The sequence below is a fragment of the Pseudophryne corroboree genome, chromosome 5 (assembly GCF_028390025.1).
Source record: "Pseudophryne corroboree isolate aPseCor3 chromosome 5, aPseCor3.hap2, whole genome shotgun sequence".
In the NCBI taxonomy this organism is placed as follows: Eukaryota; Metazoa; Chordata; class Amphibia; order Anura; family Myobatrachidae; genus Pseudophryne; species Pseudophryne corroboree.
In genome coordinates, this window is record NC_086448.1 from 239,736,992 (window position 1) to 239,758,879 (window position 21,888).

Below are 21,888 nucleotides of genomic sequence, written 5' to 3' on the forward strand. Positions count from 1 at the left end.
TGCACATGAGACAGTGGACCAATCACCACAACATACAGTCACCTGAAAATTATAACAAATAGAACATCAGAAGAGTGTTAACACCTGAACTAATCTTATTTGACTCAAGTAGTGAGGAAAACAACACTGTTTCCTTATGTCGTAACTCCTGCAGTTGAACTGTAAAGTGGTAATCCAAAAATGAGTTACCCTATAGAGTAGGGTACTCTTTCTGTATGTAGTGACTCCACTCTCACAAGGCAAATTGAGAACTGAGTATGAGGGGTCTTTATTGTAATATAATGATGAAAGCACTAGAACCCCCTTGGGTTTTTCTTTTATGGTTTAGGGTGTTGTCCCATTAAACTCCATCAGAGTAGCTACAGTAGGAAGAACTTTTTCTGAACCCCTCCATTGTGATTGTTACTGGTTATGCCCCTGTGGGGCAGATTTGATCTTGGCCGTCCAGTAACGGCCAAAGCCAGCAAAACAACACTCCCTACAAATGTGGCACCCCATAAATGAGGTGCCCCAGAAGTCTGCTCCTCATTGCACAAATAATATAGGGAAATGAGTGACTGTAAATTTGTCTTGCATTACCATAGTAACTTATGGACCGAATATGGTGTGACCATATCTTAATTCCCTTATTAGGATTCACAATAATATTGGTAGAAATACAAGATGTGTCCACTTAAATCTTTGTTATTTTGCTCAATTTGGCACAATATGCAAAACACAGCTAAACTGTTTTTCACGAGCAGCGAGTGCATGGATTTTAAAATTTTTGTTTACCATAATAGAATATGTATAAAGTAAAATATTAAAGAAGCAAATTAAGAAAAATCATAAGGCATGTCTAAATCTCTGAGTCTATGGCATGCAAAACCGTGCCATACATGGCGGGATATAGCAAAGATGTATGTGGACACATCTGTATTTTCCAGCCTTTGTTCTAGTGTGTGTTCTATGTTTTTGTTTAATGCTTTTGGTGGAATTGTAGCTGAAATGGGAGAAAGTCAATTTACTGGTTGGCGGGATGCCAGCTGTCAGGAAACTGACGCCGGATTCCCGACACTCGACCGAAATCCCCACTCGGTTGGTGGTCCATGCCACCACCCGAGGGGGAATATTACCCTGTGGCGACCAAAGGTTGCCACTGGGCCTGAAGTGTGGAAAACGTGGTGAGCGCAGTGAGCCCGTGAGGGGATAGACTGCACTCACCGCCGGTATTCTGGCAGTCGGGATCCTGGTGTCAGAATCCTGACCACCGGGATACAGACAGTCAGGATATCATACTGATCCCACTAAAACAGCAGTCAGTTATCATCCACAATGTGAAAATGCTGACATACATAAAATGCTGACGTATATAAAGAGTAATCAACAATAGATGACCACTAAATTCACGTACCCTGTTAAAGAACAATAAGTGGGTTATGTAAAACATTTATTGTACTATTATGGATATAATTAATTTGGAGCAAATAAATATCCCATGAAGTCTAGAAACTGAATCACATAAAATATGCTGCAAATTCAAATGTGTAACTGTAATTTGTTTCATTCTTCAGAACAACCCTGTTGAGACATGCTAGATAAACACTTAGAATCTTATTTACATGACATAAAACTGCCAATGCACAGTAAGAAATTCTCTTTGATGATATCAAGGGAAATGTAATAGTGTGAATTGCTCAACTTTCTCAAATTGCTCTTTTCGTGTGAAGGTAAAATCGATGGAAACTCGCCATAAAACTGTGATTTTCAAACATGGGTCTCCGTAACTTGCTGTGCTGATTTTTTTAGTGTTTTAATACAAGTCGCCAGATCTCATATGAGGTGTGATGAAAATAACTGTCAAACATGTTGTGTAATATTTAAAAGAAGAATAGATTGCTACAGATGAGATGTAATTGCAGATATCTTCCCTATCATATTTTGCAAAAATATAGGAACGCCTCTGTTTCCTCACCAGGCTGAGTTACTTAGCATTGCTTCAGACAATCTATGGGTGATCCAGGACAGCTTTTGGGCCCTTTCCCCTAGGAATGTTGGTCTGATGTGAAATAGAATTTTACCTTTGCTGGAACCCCTACCTGGTGGATACCAGTGTCAATTTTTTCTTACCATTGTGCCCTTTACTAAAGTATAGTATTTTATTTGCCCCCTTGCTTAAAAAATATGTTTTATATATGGCCCCTGCAATAAATACATCAAAATATACAATTTTTAGTGTCATTTAGAACCTTTAATATTTGTAATTTATTTATTTGCACCATTATTCTTTACTAAAATATTTGTAGACCTAATAATATGCAGTATTTTTGTCACCCAAATTTTAATGTACTGTAGTGACACTTACACTTGACTTTCGTGATCACCTTACGTGAACCAACGTAGTCCAATAAGATAAGAATAAGACAGACTGAAAAAAGCATTCCAGACATAAATTATATATGAGCGCTTGAAATAGGAAGAATGTTAGTGAAACCTGTAAAGTAAAAAGTGTGTTAATAATGTTTATACTGTAGCTCCTATATGGAATATACTGTATAAGTGGTGTCTAGATACTGTTTGCTACTGCCAGTGGTACATTTCATTCAGTTGGTGTAACTTTCACTAGCTACCCGAACCTTTTGTTTCCAGATGGAGATGGTAAACTTCTTTCAAAGGTGAGGGCTCCAGTCTTGAATAAGATGACATAGGCGCTGGGACCTAGCAATCCCATTAGCTGCTCCCACACACTTTATTAAGAGGTAATTTTTACTATAACCTTTATCAAAGTTTTTATTATAATCAAAGTTTTTACTACCTATAAATTGACACATACATTATTTTACAAGTGGCACCTTAGCTATTTCTTTTAAGATTAGTTTAAACAAAGAAATCCTTCAGAACATGAGGTTATCTGCTTCCTGAAAAGTACTTCCATATTTTAATTGAATCAATAAAGTTTTTTACCTGTAGAAGGATGCCCTGTTTAGGTGAGAGACATCCTTGAAAGAATGCATTGAATGCACAAAACGTGTTGGAGACTTGTGTGGAGGCCACTGGAAGAGACGGCTTATATGCTGTATTGCCGCACTGCCAGTCTGCCAACTGTCCGAGTGACATGATTAGCTGCAGCCCACCAAGACACATGTAGTGGGAGCCACAAATGGGATCCATAGGTCCCAGTGCTTATGCCATCTTATATCAGATTGGCCCTCACCTTTGAAAGGAGTTTACCATCTCCTTCTGGAAACAAAAGGTTGGGGTAGCTAGGGAAAGTTACATCAACTGAACGGACTGTACCACTGGCAGTAGTAAATAGTATCCTGACCCAACTTATATACTCCGTAAGGGGAACATTATTAACACATTGTTTACTTTCCAAGTGCCATTAATATTCTTACTATTTCAAGCACTCATATATCTTTTTGCTACAGTATATTTACCTTTAATGAGCTGCTCTATATAAATTATTGTTTCTATACCTATTATCATATACCATACACAAATAAGTTACAATAGGTTTGGCAAGCCTGGCTACTATACAGATTGGACAGTCAATCGGGGGTTCTGAAGACTGCTGGTGATTGACTGACATCTATAAAGCAGACAGATTTTCAGATCTAAGCTAAGTCTACTTGAGTATTGTGCTGACAATGTGCATCACTTTTAGTCCACATAACTATCTTCTAATAGCTACTTTGCCATGTCAAAAACCACACAGCATCTCAATTCCCATACACATGACAATGAGTTTTACTCTAATAATACTATAATGGCCTCCAAATCAACAAATCTCAATAAAATATAGTGCCTTTGGAATGAGGGGGAACAGGAGATTCTCAGCATAAATATGCAGCCGACATATTTGCAGCGAATGAGTGATGCTATTATGTCAACGTGTTCCAGTAGCTCTAAGGTGCTTGTCTATAATATATTGCCCTATTGGTACAAAACAAACGCCAAGTTGTCAGGGATTACATTTGATATTCTACTATTTGTGTATCTAAAAAAATTAAAGTACAGTAAGAAGTATTGACCAGTGGTGTCTAGCATCCCTCAGAGTCCTCAGTGGCAATTGATCCCCAACCCCATGTCCATAGGTCTCCATGAAGAATAATATCTTCCCTCCGCAATGGCAGCAAACTTCCTCTGTCAAAATAATCCACCACACCCCCCTGGTGGCAATGATTCCATTTATTTAATGAACTCCCACCCTATAGTCAGTGGCACTGAGATGGGGGAGCAGATACTCTTTACATGGCCCCAGGCCTGTTGGAGGCATCCGCTATCCCTCCCCTCCCCATTGCAGAGGTACTTTGGGCAGAAAGAGAGAGAGGACTGGCTGCTGCAGCAGCCTCTCTCCCCAGCATAGCACACACACTGCTGTGTGCTGCACTGGGTAAAGAGTCAGAAGCAGTCAGTCCTTTTACCCCATGTGTGATATTCAGGAGGAGCTATTGTACCCCCCTGCCATGACTTCTTCCTCCAATGCCACCTGCCATCCACCGTATTGGGGACTGACCCTGTGTAGCGCTGGCGGCAGCACATAAATTACCTAGAAAGGGGGTCTCACCACACCTCCCCCCATTGGCCACACCCCTTACCATTACTGGGGCCCGGCAACCTCCCCCCACTAATGCAGAACACAGCAGATCAGGTCACAGGGAGAGCTGGTTACTTTGAATGCAGCAATAGTGTCAAAGCTCCCCTCTTTTCATTTAAATTTTACTTTATTGCTGATCACACGCTATCCAGAGTGTCAATTGCACAGCATTCGGGGGATGAATTCGGCAGTGATGTTGGCGGACAGAGGAGGAGATCCATTCTGCATATGAGCAGGCACTATTATAAAGGAGATTAGTTCTGCACATGCCAATCTGTTTTGTACATAACACAGTGAAAGCTCATGTAAAATGTGAAAATTATGTATCAGGACTAGAGATGTGCGGTGGACACCTTTAGGGTTTTGGTTTTGGATCTGGATTATTTTGAGAAAAACAGCTAAAATCACAGAATTTGGAGGTATTTTTGACCCTACAGTATTATTAACCTCAATAACATTAATTTCCCCTCATTTCCAGTCTATTCTGAACACCTCACACCTAACAATATTGTTTTTAGGCCAAAAGGTTGCACCGAGGTAGCTGGATGACTAAGCTAAGTTACCCAAGTGGGCGGCACAAACACCTGGCCCATCTAGGAGTGCAGTGGCAGAAAAGATGGCACTTTTAAAAAAATTGGCCCCAAAGAGCACATCATGCAAATAAAAAAAGAGGTGCAAGATGGAATTGTCCTTGGGCCCTCCCACCCATTCTTATGTTTCTGAAACAGGACATGCACAGTTTAATAAATCCACCATTTCGGTAACAGGTAGACCCCTGGAAAAAGCTCACCAATTCTCTGAATCATAGCTACCTACAAACATACCACCTCCATATTTGATGAGTTTTCACATTATGAGAAGAGGGAAGAGGACAGTGTCAAGTAGGTGATTAAAAATTAGAGAGGCACACGCCATCAGGAACAACAGAATTGTGAAGTCAGCAATAAAAGATGGGGAGGTGGATGTCATTGTCCACCTAGGGACAAATTACCTGGCAAATGCTGAACTCATGGCCATAAAAGATAAATTTAGGAAGTTAGGGACTGCTCTGAAGCAGGTGGCAACCACTGTATCTTTTTCAGAAGTATTACCAGTACACAGAGGGGGAGACAGAACTCATCGCATCAGAAACTTCAATGTTTGGCTAAGGACATGGTGCAATGAGGAGAAATTTGGATTTATAGGCCACAGTCACACCATCTGGCAAGATAGGAGCTTATACAAAAGTGACGGCCTCCACTCATCTTCAAGGGGAATGAGAATACTAACTGAACAGTTTGGGTGCTTCATCAAGAACTATTTAAACTAACAGAGGGGGGCAGTGAACCAAACAGGAATAAAGAAATCTGCTCCCCCAACGCAGAGGTATTGTTTCTGCAGGCAAAGGGAATAGGAAGCATAGCAACAGAAACAGAAAATAATTCAGATCAAAACCAAATAATAATAGGCAGAGAGAAGAACATAGCTAGGAACAGAAAAAGCACAAACAAAACTCTAAAAGCTATGTGTGCAAATGCTTGGAGCTTAGGAAATAAAACCCCAGAACTAATTGCAATAATGACATGGGATGATCTAGACATTGTGGCAATTACAGAGTCATGGTACAACGAAAATCATGACTGGGACATAGCTATACTGGGATATATTTAATTTAGGATGGACATAATTGGAAAAATCGGAGGAGGGGTAGCAATGTATATAAAAAAAATCATAAGTACTACATTAATACAAAGTATTGAAGAAAAAACTGAGGCGCTTTGGGTGACCATAGAAACAGGGGAAAAGTTGATTATTTATATTGGCGTGATATACAGGCCACCAGGTCAGGAAGAGGAACTCGACAAGAACCTATTGCAGGACATAACTAAAATGGCATTAAAAGAAGAGGTAATAATCATGGGAGACTTTAATCTTCCTGATGTAAACTAGGAGGTGTCTGTTGCTAGTTCCACTAGAAGTAGGGACATTTTAAATTCCCTTCAGGGAGCATCCCTCCACCAATTGGTGAGGGAGCCCACTCAGAAAGACGCAATATTAGACTTAATACTTACAAATGGAGACAGAATATCGGACGTAAAAGTGGGTGAAAACCTGGGATCCAGTGATCAACAAGCAGTATGGTTCAGCATATAGACAGAGACTGACTCATCCCATACAAAAACAACGGTGTTGGATTTTAGGAAGGCTGATTTTGTAGGGATGAGAAAATGTGTAAGCGATTCTTTGGCAGAGTGGTTGAAATTGGAAGCAGTGCAGGAGAGGTGGGAAACATTAAAATGTGCAATATTAAAGGCAACAGACCTTTGTATCAAAAGTGTTAGGAAAAACACAAGGAAAATGAAGCCAGTATGGTTTGCAAAAGAAGTAGAAAAAATTGTGAAAGCAAAAAAGATGGCCTTTAGGAAGTATAAGCAGACACAAAATAATGAAGACAAAGAGATATGTCTTGTTAGACAGAATGAGACTAAGAAGGTAATCAGATGTGCAAAGGCACAAGCTGAGGAGAAAAAGGCTCAGTCAGTGGGTAAAGGAGGCAAAACTTTTTTTTAGGTATATAAGCGAAAGGAGAAAAGCAAAAGGCAGAATAATAAAACTAAAAACAGACACTGGGAGTCTTGTTGAGGGAGAGAATTTAATAGCAGATCAACTTAATAATTATTTTTGCTCAGTATTTACTACTGAAAGAGAGGGGAAGGGGCCACAGTTAAGTTGCAGGGATATTCAGGAAAATGAAACAAGTACATTTACAGAGGAGAAGGTCCTAACAGAACTCTCAAAGCTGAATGTGGACAAATCTATGGGGCCAGATGGGATACATCCGAGGATACTAAAAGAACTTAAAGAGGTGCTGGTAGCACCATTGACAGAATTATTCAACCAGTCATTAGCTACAGGAGTAATTCCAGAGGACTGGAAAAGAGCAAACGTAGTCCCACTGCACAAAAGTGGAAGCATGAAAGATGCAAACAACTACAGACCAGTGAGTCTTACATCAGTAGTAGGGAAATTGATGGAAACACTCTTAAAAGAAAGAGTTGTAGATTATCTCAAATCCGGCAATTTACAGGATCTCAAACAGCATGAATTCACTGGGGGGAGATCATGTCAAACAAATCTTATTGACTTTTTTGACTGTGTGACTAAAGTGATGGATACAGGTGGAGCCATGGATATAGCTTATCTGGACTTTAGTAAGGCTTTTGACACTGTTCCACATCGCAGACTGCTAAATAAACTTGAAAGTTTGGGATTGGATATTAGGATTATTGAATGGATAAGATCTTGGTTGAAGGATAGAAAACAGAGAGTTGTGGCAAATGGAGTGCATTCACAGGAGGAAAATGTTACCAGTGGAGTACCCCAGGGATCTGTTCTTGGACCAGTGCTTTTTAATATCTTTATTGGTGACATTGCAAATGGCATTAAAGGGAAAGTATGCCTTTTTGCAGATGACACAAAGGTATGCAACAGGGTAGACACACTAGGTGGGGTAAAACAAATGATTGAGGATCTTGCTAGACTAGAGGAATGGTCAAGAGTGTGGCAATTACAGTTTAATGCCAAAAAATGCAAAATCACGCACTTGGGTATCAAAAATCCAAAGGCTAAATATAGTATTAATGGCACTATACTGGAAACTACTGAGGAGGAAAGGGATCTAGGAGTCACTTTTTCAGATGACTTAAAGGCAGGTAAGCAATGTAACAAAGCAATGAGGAAGACTAGTCAGATGCTTGGCTGCATTGGGAGAGGAATCAGCAGCAGAAAGAAAGAAGTAATAATGCCACTGTATAGGTCATTGGTACGGCCTCATCTAGAATACTGTGTTCAATTCTGGAGTCCATATCTGCAAAAGGGTATTAATTAGAGATGAGCGCCGGAAATTTTTCGGGTTTTGTGTTTTGGTTTTGGGTTCGGTTCCGCGGCCGTGTTTTGGGTTCGACCGCGTTTTGGCAAAACCTCACCGAATTTTTTTTGTCGGATTCGGGTGTGTTTTGGATTCGGGTGTTTTTTTCAAAAAACCCTAAAAAACAGCTTAAATCATAGAATTTGGGGGTAATTTTGATCCCAAAGTATTATTAACCTCAAAAAACATAATTTACACTCATTTTCAGCCTATTCTGAACACATCACACCTCACAATATTATTTTTAGTCCTAAAATTTGCACCGAGGTCGCTGTGTGAGTAAGATAAGCGACCCTAGTGGCCGACACAAACACCGGGCCCATCTAGGAGTGGCACTGCAGTGTCACGCAGGATGGCCCTTCCAAAAAACCCTCCCCAAACAGCACATGACGCAAAGAAAAAAAGAGGCGCAATGAGGTAGCTGACTGTGTGAGTAAGATTAGCGACCCTAGTGGCCGACACAAACACCGGGCACATCTAGGAGTGGCACTGCAGTGTCACGCAGGATGTCCCTTCCAAAAAACCCTCCCCAAACAGCACATGACGCAAAGAAAAAAAGAGGCGCAATGAGGTAGCTGACTGTGTGAGTAAGATTAGCGACCCTAGTGGCCGACACAAACACCGGGCCCATCTAGGAGTGGCACTGCAGTGTCACGCAGGATGTCCCTTCCAAAAAACCCTCCCCAAACAGCACATGACGCAAAGAAAAAAAGAGGCGCAATGAGGTAGCTGACTGTGTGAGTAAGATTAGCGACCCTAGTGGCCGACACAAACACCGGGCCCATCTAGGAGTGGCACTGCAGTGTCACGCAGGATGTCCCTTCCAAAAAACCCTCCCCAATCAGCACATGATGCAAAGAAAAAGAAAAGAAAAAAGAGGTGCAAGATGGAATTATCCTTGGGCCCTCCCACCCACCCTTATGTTGTATAAACAAAACAGGACATGCACACTTTAACCAACCCATCATTTCAGTGACAGGGTCTGCCACACGACTGTGACTGATATGACGGGTTGGTTTGGACCCCCCCCAAAAAAGAAGCAATTAATCTCTCCTTGCACAAACTGGCTCTACAGAGGCAAGATGTCCACCTCATCTTCACCCTCCGATATATCACCGTGTACATCCCCCTCCTCACAGATTATCAATTCGTCCCCACTGGAATCCACCATCTCAGCTCCCTGTGTACTTTGTGGAGGCAATTGCTGCTGGTCAATGTCTCCGCGGAGGAATTGATTATAATTCATTTTAATGAACATCATCTTCTCCACATTTTCTGGATGTAACCTCGTACGCCGATTGCTGACAAGGTGAGCGGCGGCACTAAACACTCTTTCGGAGTACACACTTGTGGGAGGGCAACTTAGGTAGAATAAAGCCAGTTTGTGCAAGGGCCTCCAAATTGCCTCTTTTTCCTGCCAGTATAAGTACGGACTGTGTGACGTGCCTACTTGGATGCGGTCACTCATATAATCCTCCACCATTCTATCAATGTTGAGAGAATCATATGCAGTGACAGTAGACGACATGTCCGTAATCGTTGTCAGGTCCTTCAGTCCGGACCAGATGTCAGCATCAGCAGTCGCTCCAGACTGCCCTGCATCACCGCCAGCGGGTGGGCTCGGAATTCTGAGCCTTTTCCTCGCACCCCCAGTTGCGGGAGAATGTGAAGGAGGAGATGTTGACAGGTCGCGTTCCGCTTGACTTGACAATTTTGTCACCAGCAGGTCTTTCAACCCCAGCAGACCTGTGTCTGCCGGAAAGAGAGATCCAAGGTAGGCTTTAAATCTAGGATCGAGCACGGTGGCCAAAATGTAGTGCTCTGATTTCAACAGATTGACCACCCGTGAATCCTTGTTAAGCGAATTAAGGGCTGCATCCACAAGTCCCACATGCCTAGCGGAATCGCTCCGTGTTAGCTCCTTCTTCAATGCCTCCAGCTTCTTCTGCAAAAGCCTGATGAGGGGAATGACCTGACTCAGGCTGGCAGTGTCTGAACTGACTTCACGTGTGGCAAGTTCAAAGGGCATCAGAACCTTGCACAACGTTGAAATCATTCTCCACTGCACTTGAGACAGGTGCATTCCATCTCCTATATCGTGCTCAATTGTATAGGCTTGAATGGCCTTTTGCTGCTCCTCCAACCTCTGAAGCATATAGAGGGTTGAATTCCACCTCGTTACCACTTCTTGCTTCAGATGATGGCAGGGCAGGTTCAGTAGTTTTTGGTGGTGCTCCAGTCTTCTGTACGTGGTGCCTGTACGCCGAAAGTGTCCCGCAATTTTTCTGGCCACCGACAGCATCTCTTGCACGCCCCTGTCGTTTTTTAAAAAATTCTGCACCACCAAATTCAAGGTATGTGCAAAACATGGGACGTGCTGGAATTTGCCCATATTTAATGCACACACAATATTGCTGGCGTTGTCCGATGCCACAAATCCACAGGAGAGTCCAATTGGGGTAAGCCATTCCGCGATGATCTTCCTCAGTTGCCGTAAGAGGTTTTCAGCTGTGTGCGTATTCTGGAAAGCGGTGATACAAAGCGTAGCCTGCCTAGGAAAGAGTTGGCGTTTGCGAGATGCTGCTACTGGTGCCGCCGCTGCTGTTCTTGCGGCGGGAGTCCATACATCTACCCAGTGGGCTGTCACAGTCATATAGTCCTGACCCTGCCCTGCTCCACTTGTCCACATGTCCGTGGTTAAGTGGACATTGGGTACAACTGCATTTTTTAGGACACTGGTGAGTCTTTTTCTGACGTCCGTGTACATTCTCGGTATCGCCTGCCTAGAGAAGTGGAACCTAGATGGTATTTGGTAACGGGGGCACACTGCCTCAATAAATTGTCTAGTTCCCTGTGAACTAACGGCGGATACCGGACGCACGTCTAACACCAACATAGTTGTCAAGGACTCAGTTATCCGCTTTGCAGTAGGATGACTGCTGTGATATTTCATCTTCCTCGCAAAGGACTGTTGAACAGTCAATTGCTTACTGGAAGTAGTACAAGTGGGCTTACGACTTCCCCTCTGGGATGACCATCGACTCCCAGCGGCAACAACAGCAGCGCCAGCAGCAGTAGGCGTTACACGCAAGGATGCATCGGAGGAATCCCAGGCAGGAAAGGACTCGTCAGACTTGCCAGTGACATGGCCTGCAGGACTATTGGCATTCCTGGGGAAGGAGGAAATTGACACTGAGGGAGTTGGTGGGGTGGTTTGCGTGAGCTTGGTTACAAGAGGAAGGGATTTACTGGTCAGTGGACTGCTTCCGCTGTCACCCAAAGTTTTTGAACTTGTCACTGACTTATTATGAATGCGCTGCAGGTGACGTATAAGGGAGGATGTTCCGAGGTGGTTAACGTCCTTACCCCTACTTATTACAGCTTGACAAAGGGAACACACGGCTTGACACCTGTTGTCCGCATTTCTGGTGAAATACCTCCACACCGAAGAGCTGATTTTTTTGGTATTTTCACCTGGCATGTCAACGGCCATATTCCTCCCACGGACAACAGGTGTCTCCCCGGGTGCCTGACTTAAACAAACCACCTCACCATCAGAATCCTCCTGGTCAATTTCCTCCCCAGCGCCAGCAACACCCATATCCTCCTCATCCTGGTGTACTTCAACACTGACATCTTCAATCTGACTATCAGGAACTGGACTGCGGGTGCTCCTTCCAGCACTTGCAGGGGGCATGCAAATAGTGGAAGGCGCATGCTCTTCACGTCCAGTGTTGGGAAGGTCAGGCATCGCAAACGACACAATTGGACTCTCCTTGTGGATTTGGGATTTCAAAGAACGCACAGTTCTTTGCGGTGCTTTTGCCAGCTTGAGTCTTTTCAGTTTTCTAGCGAGAGGCTGAGTGCTTCCATCCTCATGTGAAGCTGAACCACTAGCCATGAACATAGGCCAGGGCCTCAGCCGTTCCTTGCCACTCCGTGTGGTAAATGGCATATTGGCAAGTTTACGCTTCTCCTCCGACAATTTTATTTTAGGTTTTGGAGTCCTTTTTTTTCTGATATTTGGTGTTTTGGATTTGACATGCTCTGTACTATGACATTGGGCATCGGCCTTGGCAGACGACGTTGCTGGCATTTCATCGTCTCGGCCATGACTAGTGGCAGCAGCTTCAGCACGAGGTGGAAGTGGATCTTGATCTTTCCCTAATTTTGGAACCTCAACTTTTTTGTTCTCCATATTTTATAGGCAGAACTAAAAGGCACCTCAGGTAAACAATGGAGATGGATGGATTGGATACTAGTATACAATTATGGACGGACTGCCACGGTTAGGTGGTATAAAAAAACCACGGTTAGGTGGTATATATTATAATAATAATACAATTATGGATGGACGGACTGCCTGCCGACTGCCGACACAGAGGTAGCCACAGCCGTGAACTACCGCACTGTACACTGGTTGATAAAGAGATAGTAGTATACTCGTAACAACTAGTATGACACTATGACGACGGTATAAAGAATGGAAAAAAAACCACGGTTAGGTGGTATATATTATAATAATAATACAATTATGGATGGACGGACTGCCTGCCGACTGCCGACACAGAGGTAGCCACAGCCGTGAACTACCGCACTGTACACTGGTTGATAAAGAGATAGTAGTATACTCGTAACAACTAGTATGACACTATGACGACGGTATAAAGAATGAAAAAAAAACCACGGTTAGGTGGTATATATTATAATAATAATACAATTATGGATGGACGGACTGCCTGCCGACTGCCGACACAGAGGTAGCCACAGCCGTGAACTACCGCACTGTACACTGGTTGATAAAGAGATAGTAGTATACTCGTAACAACTAGTATGACACTATGACGACGGTATAAAGAATGAAAAAAAAACCACGGTTAGGTGGTATATATTATAATAATAATACAATTATGGATGGACGGACTGCCTGCCGACTGCCGACACAGAGGTAGCCACAGCCGTGAACTACCGCACTGTACACTGGTTGATAAAGAGATAGTAGTATACTCGTAACAACTAGTATGACACTATGACGACGGTATAAAGAATGAAAAAAAAACCACGGTTAGGTGGTATATATTATAATAATAATACAATTATGGATGGACGGACTGCCTGCCGACTGCCGACACAGAGGTAGCCACAGCCGTGAACTACCGCACTGTACACTGGTTGATAAAGAGATAGTAGTATACTCGTAACAATTAGGATGACACTATGACGGTATAAAGAATGAAAAAAAAACCCACGGTTAGGTGGTAGGTATATAATAATAAATAATACAATTCTGGTCGGACGGACTGCCTGCCGTGTGCCGACACAGAGGTAGCCACAGCCGTGAACTACCGCACTGTACACTGGTTGATAAAGAGATAGTAGTATACTCGTAACAATTAGGATGACACTATGACGGTATAAAGAATGAAAAAAAAAACCACGGTTAGGTGGTAGGTATATAATAATAAATAATACAATTCTGGTCGGACGGACTGCCTGCCGTGTGCCGACACAGAGGTAGCCACAGCCGTGAACTACCGCACTGTACACTGGTTGATAAAGAGATAGTAGTATACTCGTAACAATTAGGATGACACTATGACGGTATAAAGAATGAAAAAAAAAACCACGGTTAGGTGGTAGGTATATAATAATAAATAATACAATTCTGGTCGGACGGACTGCCTGCCGTGTGCCGACACAGAGGTAGCCACAGCCGTGAACTACCGCACTGTACACTGGTTGATAAAGAGATAGTAGTATACTCGTAACAATTAGGATGACACTATGACGGTATAAAGAATGAAAAAAAAAACCACGGTTAGGTGGTAGGTATATAATAATAAATAATACAATTCTGGTCGGACGGACTGCCTGCCGTGTGCCGACACAGAGGTAGCCACAGCCGTGAACTACCGCACTGTACACTGGTTGATAAAGAGATAGTAGTATACTCGTAACAATTAGGATGACACTATGACGGTATAAAGAATGAAAAAAAAACCACGGTTAGGTGGTAGGTATATAATAATAAATAATACAATTCTGGTCGGACGGACTGCCTGCCGTGTGCCGACACAGAGGTAGCCACAGCCGTGAACTACCGCACTGTACACTGGTTGATAAAGAGATAGTAGTATACTCGTAACAATTAGGATGACACTATGACGGTATAAAGAATGAAAAAAAAACCACGGTTAGGTGGTAGGTATATAATAATAAATAATACAATTCTGGTCGGACGGACTGCCTGCCGTGTGCCGACACAGAGGTAGCCACAGCCGTGAACTACCGCACTGTACACTGGTTGATAAAGAGATAGTAGTATACTCGTAACAATTAGGATGACACTATGACGGTATAAAGAATGAAAAAAAAACCACGGTTAGGTGGTAGGTATATAATAATAAATAATACAATTCTGGTCGGACGGACTGCCTGCCGTGTGCCGACACAGAGGTAGCCACAGCCGTGAACTACCGCACTGTACACTGGTTGATAAAGAGATAGTAGTATACTCGTAACAATTAGGATGACACTATGACGGTATAAAGAATGAAAAAAAAACCACGGTTAGGTGGTAGGTATATAATAATAAATAATACAATTCTGGTCGGACGGACTGCCTGCCGTGTGCCGACACAGAGGTAGCCACAGCCGTGAACTACCGCACTGTACACTGGTTGATAAAGAGATAGTAGTATACTCGTAACAATTAGGATGACACTATGACGGTATAAAGAATGAAAAAAAAAAACCACGGTTAGGTGGTAGGTATATAATAATAAATAATACAATTCTGGTCGGACGGACTGCCTGCCGTGTGCCGACACAGAGGTAGCCACAGCCGTGAACTACCGCACTGTACACTGGTTGATAAAGAGATAGTAGTATACTCGTAACAATTAGGATGACACTATGACGGTATAAAGAATGAAAAAAAAAACCACGGTTAGGTGGTAGGTATATAATAATAAATAATACAATTCTGGTCGGACGGACTGCCTGCCGTGTGCCGACACAGAGGTAGCCACAGCCGTGAACTACCGCACTGTACACTGGTTGATAAAGAGATAGTAGTATACTCGTAACAATTAGGATGACACTATGACGGTATAAAGAATGAAAAAAAAACCACGGTTAGGTGGTAGGTATATAATAATAAATAATACAATTCTGGTCGGACGGACTGCTTGCCGTGTGCCGACACAGAGGTAGCCACAGCCGTGAACTACCGCACTGTACTGTGTCTGCTGCTAATATAGACTGGTTGATATTTAAAGAGATATTAGTAGTATACAACAATACTATACTGGTGGTCAGGCACTGGTCACCACTCCTGCAGCAAAAGTGTGCACTGTTAATTAATATAATTGTACTCCTGGCTCCTGCTAACAACCTGCAGTGCTCCCCAGTCTCCCCCACAATTAATTATAAGCTTTTAATTTATACATTGATGACTGTGCAGCACACTGGGCTGAGCTGAGTGCACACAGACTGAGTCACACTGTGTGACTGACTGTGCTGTGTATCGTTTTTTTTTTCAGGCAGAGAACGGATATAGCAGAGAGAAGTGAACGGATATATTATATTAAATAAAAGTTAACTAGCAACTGCACTGGTCACTGACTGTGGTAAACTAACTCTGTCTGCGACTCTGCACAATCTCTCTCTCTCTATCTAATCTATCTCTATTCTAATGGAGAGGACGCCAGACACGTCCTCTCCCTATCAATCTCAATGCACGAGTGAAAATGGCGGCGACGCGCGGCTCCTTATATAGAATCCGAGTCTCGCGATAGAATCCGAGCCTCGCGAGAATCCGACAGCGTCATGATGACGTTCGGGCGCGCTCGGGTTAACCGAGCAAGGCGGGAAGATCCGAGTCGCTCGGACCCGTGAAAAAAAACATGAAGTTCGGGCGGGTTCGGATTCCGAGGAACCGAACCCGCTCATCTCTAGTATTAATACATTAGAAACTGTAAAAAGAAGGGCAACTAAAATGGTGCATGGCCTACATCACAAAACATACCCAGAAAGACTAAGAAATCTCAATATGTATAGTTTTGAGCAGAGAAGGGAAAGGGGGGACATGATAGAAACTTTCAAATATATCAAGGGTTTTAACAAAGTCCAGGAGGGAAACATTCTCCAAATGAAGAGAAGCAATAGGACACGAGGACATGCACTGAGACTGGAGGGGGGAGGTTCAGGGGAAATTTGCGGAAAATTACTTCACAGAAAGGGTAGTGGACAAGTGGAATAGCCTCCCATCAGAGGTGGTAGAGGCTAAGACAGTAGAGCAATTTAAACATGCATGGGATAGACATAAGGATATCCTTACAAAGAAATAAGGATCAAATAAGGTTAGAGATAAAAATAATGTTAAAAGAAAGGGGGAGACTGGATGGGCCAAGTGGTTCTTCTGCCGACAAATTCTATGTTTCTATGTTTCTAACACTCAGGTTTACACCTCCAATCCTACAGTATATTGGTGTGGATCGGAAAGAACTTCAACCTAGCAAATATGTAATTACCACATTACTGGACAAACTGAACAACTATGGGCCAAAGCCTCCGAATTTGTAACCCCTTCTCCATTTTAAGGTATTAAGATAATCTCAAATTTAATGCTGGGATGAAAATAAACTGGTATATACCACAAGATCAAGATTGGATATTTTCCCCTCCATGGAGTCTGGAGACATATTTTGTGAAAATCTCGTGGGTTTTTTTTTTCTTTCATTTTTTGAATTGCATTTTTATTTACATATTTTGTGGCAGATGCCTTATTTTTGTTTTCACAGCTCCCAGTTACATGCATGTGAGCATACCTGTGTGTCCCAGGTACAGGCATGTGAGCATACCTGTGTGTCTTGTTTATTTTATACATATTTTTAAATAAAGCAGCCCCTTAGATATTTTAGCAGCCCTTCTTGAACCCCCACGGCAGCCCCAGATGGGGCAAGTTGAGTTTGGTTAGGTTCGGTTAAGTACTAATCATGACTGTGCAGTGATTTTTTTTTATTATTGAGCCCCAGCCCTAGTGGAGCTTACCACTCTACAGTCGAAACTCATTTCATACTACAAGTAGGATTGTGGGAGGAAGCAATGCTAACCAACCTCTGTGCCCACAGCATGCCTCAGTCTGGCAAGCGAGACATCTTCCTGGCTGTAAACCACCATGAGACTCCATACTGAGCCTTATTCAGAACCTGTTTGTGACTCACAGGGGCTCCTGGCCCATCTAGTGTTGCAGTGCAATGGAAAGCTGATGCAATACAAGATCTCTGAAACTCTGTTCTTCTAACACCGTGAGGTCTTGCAACAAATGCGCATTTTGTAATTAAATAATCCCAAAATGTGGAATATTGATAATAAATCAAAATAAAGGTTGACTAATTGGAACCATTTATTCAAGAGAGTCCCTAACATGAAACATGAGTGAGTCCCTAACATGAAATAATTGAGAAGAACATATTTCTATTGCTGTGTACACAGTGCACACCAGAATATATAGATGAGCGGGTTCAGACAGGGCACCCCTGGAGTTATATGGCAGACATATAGACATAGGTGTGTTTAGAAAATCTAGATTTCTTCTGCAGTTGTGCTGGATTATGATTCTGTCTCTTCTGGGTCTGACTGACAGTTCATCAAAATTGCAATTTCCATGTCCACCTTTGCAGCTATATGTTTTCACAAATCTGTTTGGAATGGCTTGTTTCATATTCTGCTCTAGGCTTTAATTTAAACCTAGGATCAAGCACCGCAGCACCCCTGGAATTATACGGCAGTGCCTCTGGATTTATATAGCAGATAGGCAGCACCCCTGGACTTATACAGCATAGGCAGCTTCCCTGGAGAATTACACAGCACAGCAAACAGGCAACAGCACCCCTGGACTTAAACTGCAGTAGGGCAGCACCCCTGAAATGATGTGATAGACAAACAAAAGACGTGCAAGATGGAATTGGCCTTGGGCCCTCCTACCCACCCTTATGTTGTATAAACAGGACATGCACACTTTAACAAACCAATCATTTCAGTGACAGGGTCTGCCACATGACTGTGGCTGAAATGATTGATTTGCTTAGGCCCCCACCAAAAAAGAAGGAATTAATCTCTCCTTGCACAAACTGGCTCTACAGAAGCAAGATGTCGTCCTCATCCTCAGATCCACCCCCCATTCAGTGTTTACATCCTCATCCTCACAGAGAAATAATAGTCGAACAAACCACATCATTTAGGTATGAGTGGACTGCTTATGCTATTACTCAAAGCTTGTCAATATAAAATACTGTTACATACAAGGCTAGAAAACAAACTGCACCAACATACATCTCACTCATCTCAAAATATCTCCCTACCAGACCTCTCCGCTCTGCCTCTCCGCTCTGCACAAAATCTGCGTATCTCATCCACACATATTACTTGTTCCCACTCAAAATTACAGGACTTTATCCAGACTTCACCCACTCTGTGGAATGTCTTCCCATGCACAATAAGACTTACCTCTAGTCTCCAAACCTTTAAACGTTCCCTGAACACTCACCTCTTCAGACAAGCCTATCACATTCCAGACCCAGCCACATAACCTTCAATTCTTCCCTATCTATTCTTATCTAATCACATCCTCTCTGTACAGTACACATAACCTCACATTTTGTCTTCCAACATTGCTAGGTGATCATATCATACAGCCCATTAAGAACATAGCAATCTGGTGGACCATTATGCAATATGTAGCATCTATCCTTGTGTGTCAATGCCTATTTCCCTATAGATTGTAAGCTTGTGAGCAGGGCCATCCAACCTCTGTGTCTGTCTGTTTTTCCCAAGTGTTGTTCTATTACTGTTCTAATTTTAAAGCACAATGGAATATGCTGCGCTATATAAGAAACTGTTAATAAATAATAATAATAATAATAATAATAAATAAATAATCCTGGTTTACTTCTACATCCTCAATCTCAATATCAGCAAATGGACTGGTGGTGCTCCTCCCAGCACTTGCAGGGGGCGTACAAATGGTAGTAGGAGCCTCCTCTTCCCATACACTGTTATGAAGGTCAGGCCTAGACATCGCAACAGGAAACACACTTGGACTCTCCTTGGGGATTTGTGATATACCTAAATGCACAGTTCTTTTTTTCCTGTGCTTTAACATGTTTTATTTTTTTTTAATTTTCGAGAGGGTTGAGGGCTTCCATCTTCATGAGATGCTAAACCACCAGTCATGAACATAGGCCAAGGCCTTAGCCTTTCCTTACCACTTCGTGTTGTGAATGGCATATTGTCAATTTTATGTTTCTTATCAGATAATTTCTTTTTTTTTGTGGTTCTACATTTTTGCTTCTTGGATTTGACATGCCCTCTATGACATTGGGCATCAGCCTTAACAGATGACGTTGATGGAATTGCATCATCAATTTCACAACTGGTGTCTGCAGGAGCTTTGGCACTAGTACTAGGAGCTGGAAGTGGTTCCTGATCTTTCACTATATTTTCATCCAAATTTTTGTTTTCCATTTCATAGGACAGCAACGCATTATTATTACAGTAAACAGAACAGTGCCCCTTTATTTTCACAACACCACTGAATTTTTACAGCATACAAGACAGGGCCAGTGTACATTTATTTTCAAAGCACCCCTGAATTTATACAGCATACAAGACAGGGCCAGCACCCCTGTATTTTCACAGCATACAGGAGGATAGTGCCCCTGCACAGCACAGCAGCCAGATCAGCAACACCCATGTACAGCTGCAGCACCCTCAACAGCACATGAAACACCAGTGACAGCCAGGACAGCACCCCTAACATTACAGGGACACAACAGTGACAGGACAGAACTCCTAGAGAGCACACACTGAGCCCACCCGCCGCCACCACCCGTAGAGAGAGACAGAGGTCTGTCTCCCTCACTCTCCAAGTGCAGAGTGAAAATGGCGGTGACACACGGCTGTATATATGGAGCCGGACTCGGTTCCTGGCTTGGATCGTGAAGTTTGGGGGGGGTTCGGTTCTCTGAGAACTTATCCCGCACATCTCTAATCAGGATTAGGCGGCTGAAATGTAAAGAAAAGTTTGGTTTTTAAGTATAATTGGGCTGGCACGAGAGTAGCTAACTGACATTAAGCAATACAGTATATGTACATAAATTATAAATTAATTATGAAAATAAAGGACAATAGCTACAGTGACAGGAAAAAATGTATGGTTATGTGAGATACAATTTTTACTCTTCAGTTGATTATGATCATGTTATAGTAATCCTAAAATAAACACTTTAAATCTTTATTACCATTGGTTGAACATATAATATGTGCTATAATCTTCCTGCATTTTATTTTTATATTATTATTTCACTGATGTTTCTACTAAGGACCATAAATTATTTTCCATCATAACCAATTGTTATGAAATGAATCACTGTAGCTGTAGCCTATTAGTCATGCAAATCACCCATGTAAAGCCTGGGAGACAGTGTAGAATCTGTTGAGTTTTTTTATTTATTTTCTCCTCTAAATCTCTTTCTTTCTATTTGTATAAGACTGAAATCAAGCATATGCCCTCCAGGTGTACCCAGAGCACTTCTGAAAAATATAACTGACAAAAAAGCCTCATCTCATTAACCATATTGAACTTTAATTTGCATTTCACCATAAAATTTCTATTAATCTACCGCTACCAGTGTAGGGAAAAAAAAAAGGAAATTAAAGTACTCGCCTTTTTAAAAAGCTCAGGGATCTCTTGAAATCCGCCGTTGCATTTGGGGAAGCACAGAGGATCATTGAACAGAAAGTCACTGACTGTCTGCATATGATAGAAGTCACCTAGACAAAGGGACACTGGAAGGTCACATTTGTTATATTTACAGAAGTCTTTCTTAGCTGTAAATGCTATTTTTGCCGTTGAATGCACTTGTTATCAAATTCATGTTTATAGTGAAAGGGCAATGAACAAGTGATATTCCCAGAGAGTCTGCCCTTCATATGACCGTTCAATAGTGATACTAAATGAAAATTTAATGCTCTTTGAAAGGAAAACAGGTTTTGGCATTCAATCTATTCTAAAAGAAAGCAGAAAGGGAAGCCCAGGGCTCGCTCTACAGACCAGTATCATTTCAGCATCATCACACTGACACCCTGACAGCACTAGATGTTTGCTATAAAATCCACTTAATATTTAACCCCAGTAATAAAACGTGTGTACTGTTTTGACATTTTTTCTTTTTCTTTAAAGCTCCTTTAATTTTCAGAGCAAATATGTGAAGATTTTGTCTTTTCTTTTTCTCCACATGTGCAGTACATCTGCTCCATGGTCCCATCCAGGAGTATTAACATATGTGGAATGGAAATCTCCTCCTTATTGGCGCCAGATAATCACAGATCATTTCCA